Consider the following 17885-nt stretch of genomic DNA (forward strand, 5'->3'; position numbering starts at 1 on the left):
AAAAAGGGTGGGGGGCTAGAGAGATAGCTCAGCCTGCATGTAAAGCCTAAAGACCAGGTTCTATTCCCCAGTACCCACATACAACCAGATGCACAGTGGTGCATGTGCCTGGAGGTCATTTGCAGCAGCTGGAGGCCCTGGTGTGCTCATTTTCTCTCTCTCCCCCTCTGCTTGCAAACACACACACACACACACACACACACACACACACACACACACAATCTATATTTTATCTATCTGTATTTTTTTAAGTGGGGGCAGTGTTTAAGGGCTGAGAGAGTACAGCTCTCATTGATAGAATACTTGCATGGTATCCATAAACTCCACAAAAAACAGAGTTACATAGAATTTTAATGTGGCTGGTGAGGCCTAAATGGCCCAATTCTAGATTAATTTAAAAAAAAAGGCTGAGCATGCTGGCACAAGCTATTAATCCCAGCACTGGAGAGACAGCGGTAGAAAGATCTCTCTGAGTTTGAGGCCAACCTAAAACTACATATTGAATTCCAGGTCAGTTTGGGCTAGAGTGAGACTCTACCTTGGGGAAAAAAAAAAAAAAAAAAGAGCAGTATATTGAAAGGCTTACATATGAAGGCAAATTGACAGGACCTGCAAATCGTGATTGCATACAGTGGGCCTCAGTTTTTTTTTTAGCACAAGAATGTTTTTCAAACTTCTTATAAACTTAACCTGTCTTTCCTGAAAACTTCAACCTGACTAGTGTAGTGGTCCATACCTTTAATCCCAGCATTCTGGAGGCTGAGATAGGAGAACCACTGTAAATTCAAGGCCAGCCTGGTATGAGACCCTATCTCGGGGAGGGGGGTATATCAGCCTAGATTTTTCTTTTCTAGTGAAGAGCCTAAATTGATATAAATTCCTACGTGGTACTATAAGGATATGAAGTGAGGGGACTAAGTCCATCAATTCAACAAAGCTTTTTAATGCAAGAACAGAGTAAAGTCAAACATATGCCCTGTTTAACTTCTTTTCCTACCTACGAAGGGAGTAGGATCCTGACCTTCCTAAACTCGAAGAAAAGTATAAAGTCTCTAGTATGTATTTAATACTAAACTCAAGAATACAGGAAGTCATCCACTAAACAGTAGTTACACTCAGCACGGATATTTATCAACCATCTGCAGCTAGTGACCCAGAATTCAATTACAACATCAACCCTCACATTTCAGGAACAAATTACCAGTCTAGTCAAGAATAAATTCATTCTGACCTACTGGCGCTTTGGATCGGTTGCACAACCCCCCCCCTCCGGGGAGGGGGACTAAATTGACTTAGCTTAGCCCCTGAAGCATCAGATTACTGCTAAGTGGTTAGCATAAGGATATTTTAAATGAGAGGGGGGAAAAAAAAAAAAACCTTCCATGGTCACCTATAACAACATAACCAGCCCGTGCTCCCGACTTTACGAGTTTATCACGTCACTTGAGATCAGAGTGAAATTAAGTTTCTGTCCCTTTGAGATCTCTGAGCAGAACCAAGTCAGGTTGCTATCATTCTAAGGGGCTGGAAAAAAACGACTTGGTGCGCAAACTCGTGTCTTTTCGGCTTTTCACTGTCGGGGGCCGCACGGGTCGGGTCCCGCGCGGTGGCCCGGCGCGAGTTTGGGGGGCGCAGGAAAGCCTGGCGGGGGCGGCGAGTGCGTGTTCCCCCGCCCGCTCGCTCGCTCGGGCGGCGTTAGAGGCGCGAGCAAGCTCAGCCAGCCTAGCAGAGAGGGAGCTGTCGGCAGGCTGCTCTGGGGTCCCTCAGCTCGCAGCCGCAGCAGCGCCGCCTGCGCCACTCCGCGGACACCGAGACCAGCGGCGGCGGCGACGCGCGGACCGGGAACAAGCCGAGAGCGGCGCAGCTGCCGAGGAAGCGCGCAGAGCGGCCGGGTAGGTTCCGAGGAACAGGGGGGTCTGGAGGATGGGTAGTCCGAGACGCGTCAACAGGGACCAGAACCCTCCCCCCAACAACAGCTCCCGGAGCCGGCACAGTCCAGACAGACCCCGTTTAGAGAAGGGAGCGGAAACCGGGGCTCCGTTACGGAATCGAGCCTCGGCTGGGGCCACCAGCTTCGGAAGGGGCGGAGGGCAGAGGGCGGGCGGCGGCCAGGCCATCAGCCGGGCCAAGAGTCGGCCTCGAGGGCAGAGACAAAGGAAGGAAAATGGAGTCGCCGGGCGCACAGGCCTCTGGTCGCCGCTGCCGCCAGAGGCCTACCGCGGTGGCAGGAGGGGGAGGCCTAGCGGGCGGGCGTGGAGCGGGGGAGGGGGGAGGCTGGCCAGGCCATGGTGGCGACGGGCAATGGCGGCGGCCGCGCCGCAGCAGGGACGGTAGAGGGAGACAAACACCCCCCGGCGGCGGCGCTGGCGCCGGGCTGCAGCCAGCGCCGACCGGAGCGGCCCCATCGTGACACCTAGAGGCGGCCCGCGAAACCTCCTCCACCCCGGGCCCCCTTACCTCCGCGCCACACCCCCCGCGGCGTCCGCTCCGCCGCCGCTCCACCGGTCCGGCCACCCGGCGTCCCCAGCCAGCTCCGCGTGCTTGCACCGGCTACCGCTGCCGCCGCTGCCGCCAAAGAAGCAGCTCCGCGCACGGTTTAATCGCTCCACAGGCTCGGACACAAAATGGCGGCGGTGCAGTGCAGTGCGCCTGCGTCGGCGCTGCCGGGGCCGCGGGTGCTGATAAGGGAAGGGACTGGTGGAGGGTGTGGGGGGGGGGGGAGGCCGGCCGGCGGCGAGTAGAGGGCGGGGGAGGAAAGGTGAGGGGAGGGGTTGGCGCAGGGCAGCATGGGAGGCGGCCCCGGGCGCCAACTTTCAAAAGCAGGCGCGATGGCGTCACGGGACGCGCCGAAAGTCGCGTCGTCACGCCGCGCGCGCCCTCCCGCGCCCTCACCCGGTCGCGCGTGGGCTCTGCTGGCGCGGTAGAGTCCGCGTTCCCTCTGGGTGGGGCTTCCTGGGCGGAGGCTCGCCGCCTCGGGACGGCCCGGATCTCGGCCTACTTGACCTGATTCCTACTGCCTGCCGTGTCCGGTCCCCCCTGAAGCGGTGAAGGGTTTCAGGAGCCTGGGGGAGCTGCAGGAAGCGCGCGCGGCCCAGCCGTGGGGCTGACGGCGGATCCTCGGCACGGCCCCGCCCCGGCTCCGCCCCAGCCGGGCCCCAGGAGCGCTGCTCCGTTGCCCGCCACCGAGAGAGGTTCCTGCACACTGACAACTCTTCTGACACTCCGCCACGAGAAGAGCGGTTGTTACCCAGCGGTTTTTGGTGAACTCTCCGCTAACCCTGGTTTACTCTTATAAGTGATTCAATCAAGGCCACCTCTGGATGTCCCCAGGCCACTTTGGCCTGAATAACATCTGTTATTTGCCCGCCATGTGATTCTATACGTTTTGTTTTGTTTATAGGAGGCAGGGTCTCAAGCTCAGGCTGACCTGGGATTCACTACTGTAGTCTCAGGCTGGCCTCGAACTCACAGCGATCCTCCTCCCTCTACCTCTCTAATCTGTTGGGATTAAAGGCGTGCACCACCACGCCCAGCTAGCCCAAATACTTTATTCATTTATTTTGAGAGGGACAATTGCGTCACCTTTGAATCCGGCTTTACATGGGTACTGGGGAATTGAACCCGAGTCCGTAGGCTTTGCAGGCAAGCGCCTTAACCGCTGAACCATCTCTCCAGACTCTAATACTATGTTTTGGGGTGTGTGGGTGGGTGGTGGTCGTTTGGTTTTTCAAGGTAAGGTCTCACTCCAGCCCAGGCTGACCTGGAATTCACTATATAGTCTCAGAGTGACCTCGAACTGACTGCGATCCTACCTCAGCCTCCCAAGTGCTGGAATTGAAGGCGCACGCCACCAAGCCCCTCTTTAATTCTGTATTTTTAAAGATTCATCTCTTCATTTGTCCTTCCCATTCCCCAAAAGGCACCTGCCCAGGGAGCAGTAAAGTTGACCCTATTGCTAGGTGTTCTGGTGGTTCCTGGAGGAAAGCCTGATAGTTAACCGGAATGTGACTATATTCCCAATACCTTTGCTTTAACTGTCCAGGATAACAAACACAACCAAGCATCAAGGGAGCTGCTTCTGGTTCATTCTGTTGATTGCTGTGTTTTGAGAAGGCTGGGCCAGTATTGACAGATACTGTTAGTCCCTTCAAAAGAATCAGAATGTGGGATCCCAAAATGTGTCACTTGCCTTTAATCCCAGCACTTGGGAGGCAGAGGTAGGAGGATGGCCATGCATTAGAGGCAAGCCTGGGACTAGAGTGAGTTCCTGGTCAGCGTGGCCTAGAGTGAGACCTACCTTGGGGCAGGGGGTATGTGAAATTTAAATTTTTTTTCATGGTTTTTTCCTCCCCCCACCACCAAGTATGTATGTATGTTCTCCATGGGTTGCACTGGTGCATGCGGAGGCTATGTTGACAGGTAGCTTCCTCCATAGCTATTCATCTGTGTCAGGGTCCACTACTTCAACCCAGGCCTCCCTTTCCCCAGAGCCTGGAGGTAAGACTCTACACCTGCCCTGCACTTACCTGGGTGCTGAGGATCCAAACTCCCGTCTTCACAGTTTAGTGAAGCAAGTGCTTTATCCACCTCGCCAGCCCCAGAAATATGAATTTAAGAGAATGTAAAATCTCCAAATTTTCTGATGTTCACAAGTAACTTCAATGTTTTTAAAACTTGTGACCTAATTCAACCAAAGTTGTGGGGAAAGAGAAATTCTAAGGCTGAAGCCTGGAAAACTCCAGATAGAGAAAGAGTGATGCTGGAGGAAGCTGAGAAGGAACAGATAGGAAGACCAGGAGGTCTAGAGTGTTGAGTTGTGGAATCAAAGTCCAGAACCCAATTTCAGGCAGGAGGGAAATTTTAGTTGTCTGTTGCTGAGATTTCTGGTAAACTTGGGCCAGAGGTATGGCTAGTAAACTGGTAACCATGGAAATAACTAGAGAATGTTATTGGTAACCTTGGCTTGATTTAATGTGATTTAATTGAGGTTGTTGACCTAAATAGAATGGGTCAAAGAGGAAAAAGGAGACCTGAAGAGATGGTTCATTGGTTAAAGGCACTTGCTTGCAAAGCCTGCTCATCCTGGTTTGGTATCCAAGCCTCCTGTGTTTGCAGTGTTTGGTGTTCATTTGCAGTGCAAGAGAACCTGATGTGCCCATACACATATACACATTCATGGAAATAAGTAACTAAAAAATATAAGCCAGGCATGGTGCCACATGCCTTTATTTCCAGCATTCGGGAGGCAAAGGTAGAAGGATTGCTGAGTTTGAGGCCAATGTGAGACTACATAGTAAATTCCAGGTTCAACCTGGGCTGAAGCAAGACCCTACCTTGAAAAACCAAAAAAAGAAAAGAAACAAGAAAGTATTGAAAATTACATTACATTACATGTAGGCATCTTTTTTGTTTGTTTGTTTTGTTTTTCGAGGTAGGGACTCACTCTAGCTCAGCCTGACCTGGAATTCACTGTGTAGCCTCAGGGTGGCCTCAAACTCACAGTGATACTCTCACCTCTGTCTCCCAAGAACTAGGATTAAAGGCGTGTGCCACCACTCCCGGGTACATGCAGGCATCTTGACAGACGTTTTAATGTGACCGAGCAGAAATTTGGGAATAAGTGCAAAAGGATGTGAGATCAAGGGAGGAGTGTTGTTTTCTAACCTTCTGGTGGTAAAGGTTCAATCCAGGGCCATAAACATACTAGTCTCACCTGACCCAGAAATGTTTTACAAGGTTGTATGGTTCTTGCTGGGCATGGTGGCACACGCCTTTAATCCCAGCCCTTGAGAGGCAGAGATATCTGGGAGGATCGCAGTGAGTTCGAGGCCATCCTGAGACTACCCAGTGAATTTCAGGTTAGCCTGAACTACAATAAGACCCTACCTCGAAAAAACAACAAAAAAAGATGGTAAGGTTCTTGAGCATTTTTATGTACCATTGAAAGGGATACAGTGATGAAGAAAGATGGGTGATATAGAGAGAAGGCTCGCTTGGGAAGATAACAGGAAACAGGGAGGACTGACCTTTGATAGGATGATTTCATTGATAGTAAGGGTTATAAAGGTGAAAGTGGATAGTGGATACTAGTGCAGGTAGAGGGAAAAGGCATTAGTAGGACTGTGGTGGTGGCATTAGGTACTCATTTGAGCTTTGTGATCATGAGTTTGAAATTAATCCAGATAGCTGAATGTGTGGTTTTTCTCCAGAAACATTCAGCTGCTTGAATGCAGACATGCTGGGTGTCTTTAATCCCACTATTTGGGAGGCACAGTTAGGAGAACAACTGTGAGTTCAAGGCTGGGACTATATAATGAGTTCCAGGTCAACTTGGGCTAGAGTGAGACCTTACCTCAAAAAAAAAGTGGGGAGGAGGGAAATAACTCGGTTTCTGAACACTAAGACCCACGTTTCTCATTTCTAGCCCCAGTTACATGACTTAGATTAGATACTATTCTAGAAATGTGTATATTGAAATATTTTTAAATTTTCTATATGATACCCTTTTTTCTTTAAATCAATTTATTTATTTTCAAAAGGAGGAAAGGGGGGTGCTGCCAGAGCTGTAATCACTGCAAATGAATTCCAGATGCATGTGCCACTGTGCATTTGGCTTTACATGGGTACTGGGGAATCTAACCCCGGTCATTAGAATTTACAGGAAGTGCCTTAACCACTGCATCTCTCCAGCCCTGATCCCCTTTTTTCTAGAAACCAAATTATCTCATTTTTCTCTTATGTATACATCAGCATTAAGTATAAGGAAATAGCAGACTTACACTCAGGAGGCAGAGGTAGGAGGATCACCATGAGTTTGAGGCCACCCTGAGACTACATAGTGTATTTTAGGTCAGCCTGGACGAGAGTAAAACCCTACCTCGAAAAATCAAAAAATAAAATTAAAAGAAAGAAGTCAAAACAGATTACTATTGCAGTGAGATACAAAGATACAATTAGAATGACTTTAAAAATAACAGGAACTGAGGATGTAGCTTAGTGGTATTATTTGCCTAACGTGAGGCCTTGGGTCCCATCCCTAGCACTGAGGGTCGGGGGGAAACTACCTTATTTTTTTTCCATGAAGTGCTAACCCAGACTACACCTACCATGAGACCTGAGAGCCTGCCCTGATATGTTTTTTGTTTTGTTTTGTTTTTTGAGGTAAGGTCTCACTGTAGCTCAGGCTGACCTGGAATTCATTATGTAGTCTCAGGGTGGCCTCAAACTCATGGTGTTCCTCTTACTTCTGCCTCCCAAGTGCTGTTTTTAAAGCATGTGCCACCATGCCTGGCTGTTTAAAAAAAAAAAAATATATATATATATATATATATATATATATATATATATATATATATGTGGACGTACGTACGTACGTACATACATACATGCATGCATACATACATACATACATATATACATACACACAAACATATATTTTTTTGGTTTTTTGAGGTAGGGTCTCACTGTAGCCGAGGCTGACCTGTAATTCACTAAGAAGTCTCAGGGTGACCTCACTGAACTCACTGCGATCTTCCTACCTCTGCCTCCCAAGTGCTGGGATTAAAGGTGTGCACCACAATGCCTGGCTTTATATTTTTTATTTTTCAAGCAGAGAGAGATGAACATGGGGGGTGGGGAGGGAAATGAATGAGTACACCAGAGCTTTCAGTCACTGCCAACTCCAGATTCACGCGCCACTTTGTGCATCTGGCTTTACATGGATACTGAGGATTGAACTCAGATCTTTCAGCTTTGCAGGTAAGCACCTGAACTGCTGAGCCATCTCTCCAGCCTTGTATTTTTTTAATATTTTATTTATTTATTTATTTGAGCGAGAGAAAGAGGCAGATAGAGAGAGACAATGGACATGCCAGGGCTCCCAGCTGGTGCAAACTAACTCCAGACACATGTACCACCTTGTTCATCTGCCTTACATGGGTCCTGGGGAATCAAACTTGGGTCCTTTGGCTTTGCAGGCAAGTGCCTTAACCACTAAGCCATCTCTCCAGCCCCCAGCCTTGTATTTTTAAAAATAGCTTTTCCTATTTATTTGAAAGAGAGAGAGAGAGAGCACAAAAGAGAGAAAGGAGAAAGAGTATGGGCACTCTAGGGGCCATCTGCTGCTGCAGATGAACTCAATACATACTACTTGGTGCATTTGGCTTTATGTGAGTACTAGGAAATTGAACCTGGGCTACTGGGCTTTGCAAGCACCTTTAACCACTGATCCATCTCTCCAGCCCTGCATGATGTTTGTTGTTTTTTGGTTGTTTTTTTTTTTTGAGGTGGGGTCTCACTTTAACCTAGGCTGACCTGGAATTCACTGTGTAGTTTCAGGCTGGCCTTGAACTCATAGTGACCCTTCTACCTCTGCCTCCCAAGTGCTGGGAGTAAAGTCATGTATCATGACACCTGATTGATTTTTTTTTTTAAATTTATATATTTGAGAGAGAGAAAGAAATAGATAGAGGCTGGCATAGCCGTCCATGCTTTTACTCCCAACACTCGGGAGGCAGAGGTAGGATAGCTATGAGTTCAAGGCCATCCAGGAACTACAGAGTGGGAGTTAGATCTGCCTGGGCTAGAGTAAAACCTTACCTTGGAAACAAAAAAAAAGAAGAAGAAGAAGAAAGAAATAGAGTGTGTTTGTATGGGGTTGCCAGGTCTTCTTGCCACCACTGCAAATGTGGGACATGGAGAATCAAACCTGAGTCCTTAGGCTTTATAGGCAAGTGCCTTAAACCACTAAGCCATCTCTCCAGCCCAAGTCACCCTATTGTAGGATTTGCCTTCAGTCTTATGGTCAGGACCAGAATCATGAGAGTAGTTTCATTAAAAGTCAGATGCCCAGGGCTGGAGAGATGGCTTAGCGGTTAAGCGCTTGCCTGTGAAGCCTAAGGACCCTGGTTCGAGGCTCGGTTCCCCAGGTCCCACGTTAGCCAGATGCACAAGGGGGCGCATGTGTCTGGAGTTCATTTGCTGGCGTGCCCATTCTCTCTCTCTCTCTCTCTCTCTCTCTCTCTCTCTCTCTGTCTCCCTCTCTCTCCCTCCCTCTCTCTCTCTCTCTGCCTTTCTCTCTCCGTCTGTTGCTCTCAAATAAATAAATGAAAATAAACAAGATTAAAAAAAAAAAAGATGCCCAGACCTTTGGTGGATAAATAGAGTACTGCCTTAACTGGCAGATGGACCAGTGTCCATGCTGCCAAGAGGCATGTTGTTACAGGTCATTGGATCAGCACTTATCTAGCATGCATGAAACTCTGGGATCAAACATCAGTACCATAAAAAGTCATGTCATAGCTGGGTTTGGTGACACACACCTGTAACCTAACACTTGAGAAGCTCAGGCCAGCTTCAGCTACTTAGGGAAACCCTTTCTAAAAAAAAGGGAGGCCAGGCATGGTACCACACACCTTTAATCCCAGCACTTGGCAGACAGAGGTAGGAGGATCGCTGTGAGTTTGAGGCCAACCTGAGACTACATAGTAAGTTCCAGGTCAGCCTAGACTATAGTAAAGACCTTACCTCAAAAAAAAAAAAAATCCAAGGGGAGGGAGAGGAAGAGAAGGTCACATCAGTTCTCTATAAGAGCATGGTCACAGAAACCAGATTACTAAAAAGCTTTTAGTGAGTAGTTAATTAGATTGAGATGTTAATTATGCAACTCAAATGTTCATTATCACTCTTTCTGAATGTAAAAGTTAGAATGTCCTACATTCAGGTTTTATGTTACTTCTTAGCAGCTATGTGATCTCAAGTGAATTAGTAATAGCTCATCTACAGATTTATATAAGATGAATAACTGTATTTGACTTAGTAGTAAAAATTAACATGAATCATGATATGTTGTCTCTATGTATAGAGGTTATCAACAAAGTTAAAAAGAGCTGGGTATGGTGGCACATGCCTTTAATCCCAGCATTCAGGAGGCTGAGATAGGAGGATTGCTGTGAGTTCAAGGCCATCCTGAGACTATATAGTGAATTCCAGGGCTGGAGAGATGGCTCAGTGGTTAAGGTACTTGCCTGCAAAGCTTAAGGACCCGGTTTAATTCCCCACTACCCACATACAGCCAGTTGCACAAGGCAGTGCATGTGTCCAGAGTTTGTTTGCAGTGTCTAGAAGCCCTGGTGCACCCATTCTTTCTATCTACCTCTTTCTCTCTCTCAAATAAGTAAATAAAATAAAATATAGTGAACTCCAGGTCAGCCTGGGCTAGATCATGACCCTACCTCAAAAAAAAAAAAAAAATAGGGCTGGAGAGATAGCTTAGCAGTTAAAGCATTTACCTATGAAGCCAAAGGACCCAGGTTCAATTCCCCAGGACCCACAAAAGCCAGATGCAGAGGTGGCTCATGCATCTGGAGTTTGTTTACAGTGGCTGAAGGCCCTGGCATGCCCATTCTCTCTCTCCCTCTCTTTCAGTCTATCTGCCTTTTTCTCGCAAATAAATAAAATAAATACATATTTTAAACTATTTGTTTTTAAATAATAAGCCAGGCATGGTGGCACATGCCTTTTATCCTAGCCCTTGGGAAGCAGAGACAGGAGGCTTGCTGTGAGTTTGAGGCCACCTTGAGACTTCATAGTGAATTCTAGGTCAGCCTGGGCTAGAGTGAAACCCTGCCTTGAAAAACCAAAAAAAAAAAAAAGATAATGCAAGCCGGGCATGGTGGTACATGTCTTTAATCCCAGCACTTGGTAGGCAAAGATACAAGGATTGCTATGAGTTTGAAGTCAGTTTGGGACTACATAGTGAATTGGTTACAGGTGCTTGCTTTTAACGCAATGGCCTGGGTTTGATTCTCCAGCACCCAAGTAAAGCCAGATACACGTGGTGCACGTGTCTGGAGTCTGCAGTGGCAAGAAGCTCTAGTATGTCCATTTGTCCATTTTCTTTCTCTCAAATAAATAAGTCAAAAGTTTTTTGTTTTTTAAATTTACATTTATTAGTTATGGACATAGTATGTAAACAGCACATGTTGGTACCATCCTTTCCCTCATTCTTGCCCCTTTTCCAAAGCGGCCCTCATTGGGGACACAGATTATCATCATGGGAATTATGGGTTGTTCCTTGTGGGGGCAGAAGTCAATTATGAGGGAGAGGCAATGCATTATGTCCCAACTTGTGGCTCTAACAATCTATCCTCCTCTTCTACAAAATTCCCTGAGCCATATTGGGTGTATTCAAAGTCTACTTCAATGATGGGTTCTTGGGAGCCTCTGGATCTCTGCTCTGGTAGGTGTTGAGTGTCCTCAATGTCTATCTCCTTCACCCTTGTGCAGAAGGTTCACCAAGAAAGCAGTACTCTTGCTTATCTCCCCAAATCCTCTGTGGTTTCAGCTGGGGCTAGGCTGCAGTGCAATGGGTCATTTATCTCCTCAGATCCCGTTCCTGTCCCAGGAGTTGAAGCGTGATTAGGTGGACGTCATCTTGACTGATTTTTTTTTTTTTTTTAAGGTAGGGTCTCACTGTAACCCAGGCTGACCTGGAATTCACTATGGAGTCTCAGGGTGGCCTCAAACTCAAGGTGATCCTCTTACCTCTGCCTCCCAAGTGCTAAGATGAAAGGCATGTACCACCACACCTGGCTTTGCATTTTTTTTTTTTTTTGATGTACAATTTTGCTCTAGCCCAGGCTTTCCCTATGTAGTCTCAGGGTGGCCTGGAACTCATAAAAACACAAAAACGCTAAAAAAAAAAAAAAAAATGTAGTAGTCAGGTGTGGTGACACACTCCTTTAATCCCAGCACTTGGGAGGCATAGTAGGAGGATTTCAGTAAGTTCAAAGCCACCCTGGGACTACATAATAAATTCTAGGTTAGCCCAGGCTATAGTGAGACCCTACCATGAGAAACAAAAGGAGGGGGTGGTTGGAGAGATGGCTTAGCACTTAAGGTCTTTGCCTGCAAAGCCAAAGGACCTAGGTTCGATTCCCCAGGACCCACGTAAGCTGATTGCACAAGATGGCACATGTGTCTGGAGTTTGTTTGTAGTGGCTGGATGCCCTGGAGCACCCATTCGCTCTTTCTCTCTCCCTTGGTCTGACTGTTTGTCTCTCTCAAATAAATAAAAATAAAAATATTTTTTGAAAGCAGTAATTGTGATAGCAGGAAGAAATGATTTCACAGAAAACGTAGTAAATCTAAATCATTGTCTATCGGTATTTCATCTCAGCTGGATCTAAAGTATTGCAAAGTATTAATAGGTAAAACAAAGGTAAAGAGCCATGATCAAGGTATGTAAGAGTATCTGAAGACAGCAAGTCAGCCCACACCATTGAGCTAGGGGTAGAGTAGTGATGTTAAACCTCATAAAACGTTTGGAAAGCTTTCAGTGTTTACCAGCATCAACTGCCAAGACCAATTTCTTTCTCCTGATGTTTTAAGATTTCCACATCATCTCATGCCTAGACCATAAGAATTTTTTTTTTCTTTATTACTGTCTGCTTTCTTCAGGCTCCAGTGAAAGCCATGTTTGTTTAATCTCCCCAGATCAAATGACTGCTCTAAAAGACAGCTAGGCATGGTGGCACACACCTTTAATCCCAGCACTCGAGAGATAGAGGTAGGTGGATTGCTGTGAGTTTGAGGCCACCCTGAGACTGCGCAATGAATTCCAGGTTAGCCTGGGCTAGAAAAGACCCTACCTTGAAAAGCTTAAAAAAAAAAAAGTTTAAAAGACTTTACATCCTATGCTTGGGAAGTAGTTTTAATTCTGTGCTCTTAACCTGCTTTTTCCAAGCATCCATTCTGTTATCTAATTTATCATTTTATCTTCATACCTGCCTTTCCAAGTGATGCCCAGAGCAGTTCTATTTGATAACCCAGGTTGTTTTTGTTTCTTCCCTCTTTTCTCCTTTGTTTTTGTTTTTCTGTTACTTGTGTGTGTACAGCACACACACAGCAGGGTCTCTTTCCCTGAGTGAATGCCCATTGGCTTTGTGTGAGTGGCTGGGGAATTGAACCCCAGGGTCAGCAGACTTTTCACTCATGTAGCTTTAATTAACTGCTGGGCTGTCTCCCCAAACCCGTTTTACTTTTTCTTTTGAGACAGAAGCTCACTCTTTTAGCCCAGACTAGCCTGGAACTCACTTTGTAGCTGAGGCTGGTCATAATCCTTCTGCCTCAGCCAGCATGCCCTTCTTAGCTTTGTCTTTAATTCAAGAAATGATGAGGGTAAGGAGATGGCTCAGTAGGAGCCAGAAAGCACTTGCTGTGAAAGCTTGAGGACCTCAGTTTGATCCCCAACACCCACATAAGAAGCTGGGTGTGGCCACATATACCTGCAACTCCAGTCCTGGAGGTGGGAGAGAGGTTTACAGAGACATGAGACTTACTGGGGCTTGCTATCAGCCAGTCTGACCAAAAAACAAGGAAACAAAGCTTAAGATTGGTAGAGGAAGATACTCAGCATTCTAACTCTGGCCTCTACATGCCTACACAGACTCACACATCTGCATACACATGTATGTGCACTATACACAACACACACACACAACACAAAATAATTAAATGAGTTAGGTGTAGTGGTACACACCTGTAATCCCAGCACTCAGGAGTCTCAGGCAGGAGGATTGTGAATTTGAGACCAATTTAGTCTACGTAGTGAAGAGAAAGAAGGTGGGAGGGGAGAGGAGGAGAGGAAAGAAATTACTTAATGATAATTCAGGTCTCTCAGCCTCATTTTTTCCCCCTGTTCTCCCATTACCCGCTCAAAGGTCTTCCCTTCTTAGATAATATTTCTTTTTTTCTTTCTTTTCTTTCCTCTTAGAGATTGAACCTGGGACCTTGTGTAGATGAAACAAGTGCTCTACCACTGACCTATATCTCTAGCCCTCTTTTTTTGCTTTTTGTTTTGAGTCAGAGTCTCACTAAGTTGCTGGCTTTAAACTCACTCTCGAGCAGAGGTTTGCTTTAAACTTGTGATCCTCCTGCCTCAGCTTCTGTAATACCTAAGATTATAGACCTATGCTACTTGGCTTAACTTCAGATAACTTCCCTCCCTCCCTCCTTCTGTGTTTTGTTGTTACCCAGTCTAATCTTGAAATCCTGTGCTCAAGTGATCCTCCCACCTCAGCCTCATGAGTGCTGAATTATAGGTTTGTGCCACCACACTTTGTTCAGCATTTCTGTTTTTGTAGCAGTCTATTGAAGATGATGCCTCAGCTCTGAGAATACCTTGTATGGGGAAGGGAGGTTTCTCTAGCAGGGATTAAACACAGGGCCTATACATGTTAAGCAGATGCTCTTTCACTAAACTCCTTACTTTGTAAATTCCATGACTTTTTTAGGGGAAAAAAACATTTTTCTGACCCTAACCAAGTTTATTATTACTGCTTCAAGTCAAAAGGAAGGGGGCTTTATTTTTTAGCTTTAATTTTTTTTGAGGTAAGTTTTTGCTGTAGCGCAGCGAAACTGCAAACGAAGATCTGGAGATGCATGTGCCACTTTGTGCATCCAGCTTTATGTGGATACTGGGGAATGGAACCTGGATCATTAGGGTTTGCATGCAAGTGCTTTACACTATTATTATAAATATTATTGTTATTTTATTATTGTTTTGAGGCAGGGTTTCACTCTAGCCCTGGCTGACCTGGAACTCACTCTGTAGCCTAAACTGGCCTTGACTCTAACTCACAACAATCCTACCTTAGCCTCTGGAGTGCTGGGATTTAAAGTATAAGCCACTGCATCTGGTCATATTATTTTGGCTATTGCTAACCAGTATTCTCTCCTGCTTCACATGATTTCTGAGTGTAATTTTTTTTTTTTTTTTTTGAGGTAGTATCTTGCTCTAGCCCAGGCTGACCTGGAATTCACTATGCAGTCTCAGGGTGGCCTCAAAGTCATGGTGATCCTCTTACCTCTGCCTCCCAAGTGCTGGGATTAAAAAGGTGTGCCACCATGCCCAGCTCTAAGTATAATTTATAAGAACTAGACTTGTTGCGAGGCGTGAGACCCTACCTAGAAATACCAAAAAAAAAAAAAAAAAAAGCTAGAATTCTCTAAATTTTCCTTAACATACTAATTGTATATATGTTAAAATCTTAGTTCTGGGGCTGGAGAGATGGCTTAGCGGTTAAGCGCTTGCCTGTGAAGCCTAAGGACCCCGGTTCGAGGCTCGGTTCCCCAGGTCCCACGTTAGCCAGATGCACAAGGAGGCGCATGCATCTGGAGTTTGTTTGCAGAGGCTGGAAGCCCTGGCGCACCCATTCTCTCTCTCCCTCTACCTGTCTTTCTCTCTGTGTCTGTCGCTCTCAAAAAAAAATAAAATAAAATAATTAATTAATTAATTAATTTTTTAAAAAGCATAAAAAAAAATCTTAGTTCTGTTTTGTTTGTTTGTTTGTCTTTTGGGGTAGGGTTTTGCTCTAGCCCAGGCTGGCCTGGAATTCACTGTGTAATCTCAGTGTGGCCTCAAACTCATGGTGATTCTCCTACCTTTGCCTCCCAAGTTCTGGGATTAAAGATGTGTGCCACCATGCCTGGCTCCTAGTTATTTCTGCTTTTTTCTTTTCTTTTTTAAGGCAAGCCAAACAGATTGACCTTTTATTATTATTTTTTAATGTTTTATTGTTATTTATGTATTTGAGAGAGGGTCAGAGAGAGAATGGGCAAGCCAGAACCTCCAGCCCCTGCAAACAAACTCCAGATGCATGCACCACCTTTTGCATCTGGCTTACATGGGTCCTGGGGAATCAAATCATGGTCCTTTGGCTTTGCAGGCAAGCACCTTAACCACTAATCCATCTCTTCAGCCTCAGTTAGAGCAAGACCCTATCTTGAAAAAGAAAAAAAATGAAAGAAATATTTAGAGCATTTAATTATCTGACCCATTAGCTCAGTTGGTTGGAGTGTGGTGCTAATAATTGAGAGGATTCTGATAAGTAGGTTGAGGGGACAGAGGAAAGAGATGAGACCCAGTGCTGGTGGAACAATAGTTGTTTTTTTGTTTTGTTCTGGTTTTTTTTTTTTTTCTGTCTTTGTTTATTTGTTTGCTGCTGAGGGCTGAAGTCAGGGCCTTATATTTTCTAGATAAGCACTCTTCCACTAAGTAGCCAACCCTTAGAATCAGGTTTGAGATGTTGAGTTTGAAATACCTGGAACATTCAGAAGGAAGTATCCAGTCAGCAGTTGGATGCAAAGGTCTAGAAGTGTGAATGACTCGGCCTTAACATGTACACAGAAGCCAGAGGGACAATTAAAGGTCTAGGGTTTGTATAGCAAGAGAATGGAGCCCTGTACGGTGCTGTTTAAAGAGAAAGAGGCTAGAGGAGTTACCTAAACACGTGGGTTTTAGCCAGAGCAAGTCAACTGCTTATTCAGATATTCTAAATCAACATTTACTGCATGTCCATATGCTTTGGGTGTATGGCAAGTTCAGAGGCAACTGGGACTTGACTTTTAATATCAAAATTAAGACAGAGGTGGTGGTCCATGCCTTTAGTCCCAGTACTCAGGAGGCAAAGGTAAAAAGATCACTGTGAGTTTGAGGCCACTCTGAAACTACATAGTGAGTTCCAGGTCAGCCTGGGCTAGAGCAAGACCCTACCTCAAAAATGGTGCACCCATTTTCTCTTTCTCTATCAAAATAAATAAAAATATATTTAAAAAAATTTGAGGCCGGTCGTGGTGGCACATAATCCCAGCACTTTGGAGGCAGAGGTAGGAGGATTGCGAGAGTTTGAGGTCACCCTGAGACACCATAGTGAATTCCCTGTCAGCCTGAGCTAGTGTGAGACCCCCACCTCAGAAAACAAAAACTAAAAAATTGATTAGTGACCATTACTTGGTTACAACATTCTGGAACAAGAGGCTTCTTTCTTGCAGGCCTGTGACAATCTTATTTTCTACGTGATAGTTTTGCTTCCTCACAAGGCACTGGAGCCTTCCCAAGTTCGACCATATCATCCAGCTCCCTAAAAACTGGCCCAACAGCCAAGCCAAGAGTTGTCTGTCCATAAGGGATGGATGTCCTGAATAGGACACCCCAGGGTTGTCTAAGGGGATGAGGGGAAGGAGCAAGCATCTCATGTGTGGGATTCAGTTAACTGTACCCATGCACCAGGCACAGAAACACATAAGGAAGGCAAGCCCTGCTCTGTGGGTGAGACAAAGCAACAATCCTCCCCCGTGCCAGCCCATCTGCTCCTTTTGCCTTCATAAACATGCTTTTTTTTCTTCCTTTTTTTTTTTTGGTTCTCTGCAGCTTTGAATACATGAGGAAGAAGAGTGGAAAATGAGAGGAAAGGTAAAGTTGGAAGAGGGCAAGAAGAAAGAGAAAGGGGAGAAGTGGAGGGAAGCTCCATCAGCTACCAACACAATAAATTATATCATGGACCACCTCAGTCTGGCCCCTTGCTTACATTGCACACTTTCCAATTTCCTCTATGGAGAGCCTCAAAGATGATGGCCAAGGCGTGGTTTTGGCTTTAGTGATGGGGCACTTTTCAATGTGTCCCAGTCCTTGAAGACCCACTTTAGAAATCTGCCCTCTCATAGGGCTGGCAGTCTCTACAGGAAATCTGGCACAGGCTAATACATATGACTCCTGATGGTGTCATCAACCTCTCAACTGTCCCAAGTCCAAGGTAGCAGGAACAAATGTCTCCTAAGCCTCCCTGACATCAGGGTAGGAGGAAGGAGTGATTTTGGGGGGTGGAGGTGGATATACTCTGAGAGGCACTTATGGGGTGAGGGGTGCTATAGGTGGGAGACGAGTTCTTTCTGCCCTCTAACATCTGACAGACCAGGGTCTGTGCTGGCCAAAAGAGGCCAGTCACTGGGAACAAAGATGGAGAGGGGTCAAATGGCTGTCCTGGGGTTTGGCTATGCTGCTTCTATCCTGGAAGGCTTAAGGACATAGGCCTTGTTTTCCCTGG

At 46.0% G+C, this 17885-nt stretch overlaps 1 protein-coding gene and 1 long non-coding RNA gene across 2 annotated transcripts in view; one reads left to right on the top strand and one right to left on the bottom strand.

Annotated features, from left to right (window-relative positions):
• Ctcf (CCCTC-binding factor) overlaps window positions 1–2585 on the bottom strand; it is a 112913-nt gene extending 110328 nt beyond the window's left edge. The window contains exon 1 of the mRNA XM_004661689.2: window positions 2458–2585. The gene's annotated coding sequence lies outside the window, so the exon portion shown is untranslated. The remainder of the gene's footprint in view (window positions 1–2457) is intronic.
• Window positions 1770–17348, top strand: LOC123461507. The gene is made up of 2 exons (XR_006637711.1): window positions 1770–1892; window positions 17213–17348. It is a non-coding gene; the product is annotated as an uncharacterized LOC123461507 (long non-coding RNA).
• The last annotated feature ends 537 nt before the right edge of the window (window positions 17349–17885 follow it).

Source organism: Jaculus jaculus, chromosome 1 (assembly GCF_020740685.1).
Source record: "Jaculus jaculus isolate mJacJac1 chromosome 1, mJacJac1.mat.Y.cur, whole genome shotgun sequence".
Lineage (NCBI taxonomy): Eukaryota > Metazoa > Chordata > Mammalia > Rodentia > Dipodidae > Jaculus > Jaculus jaculus.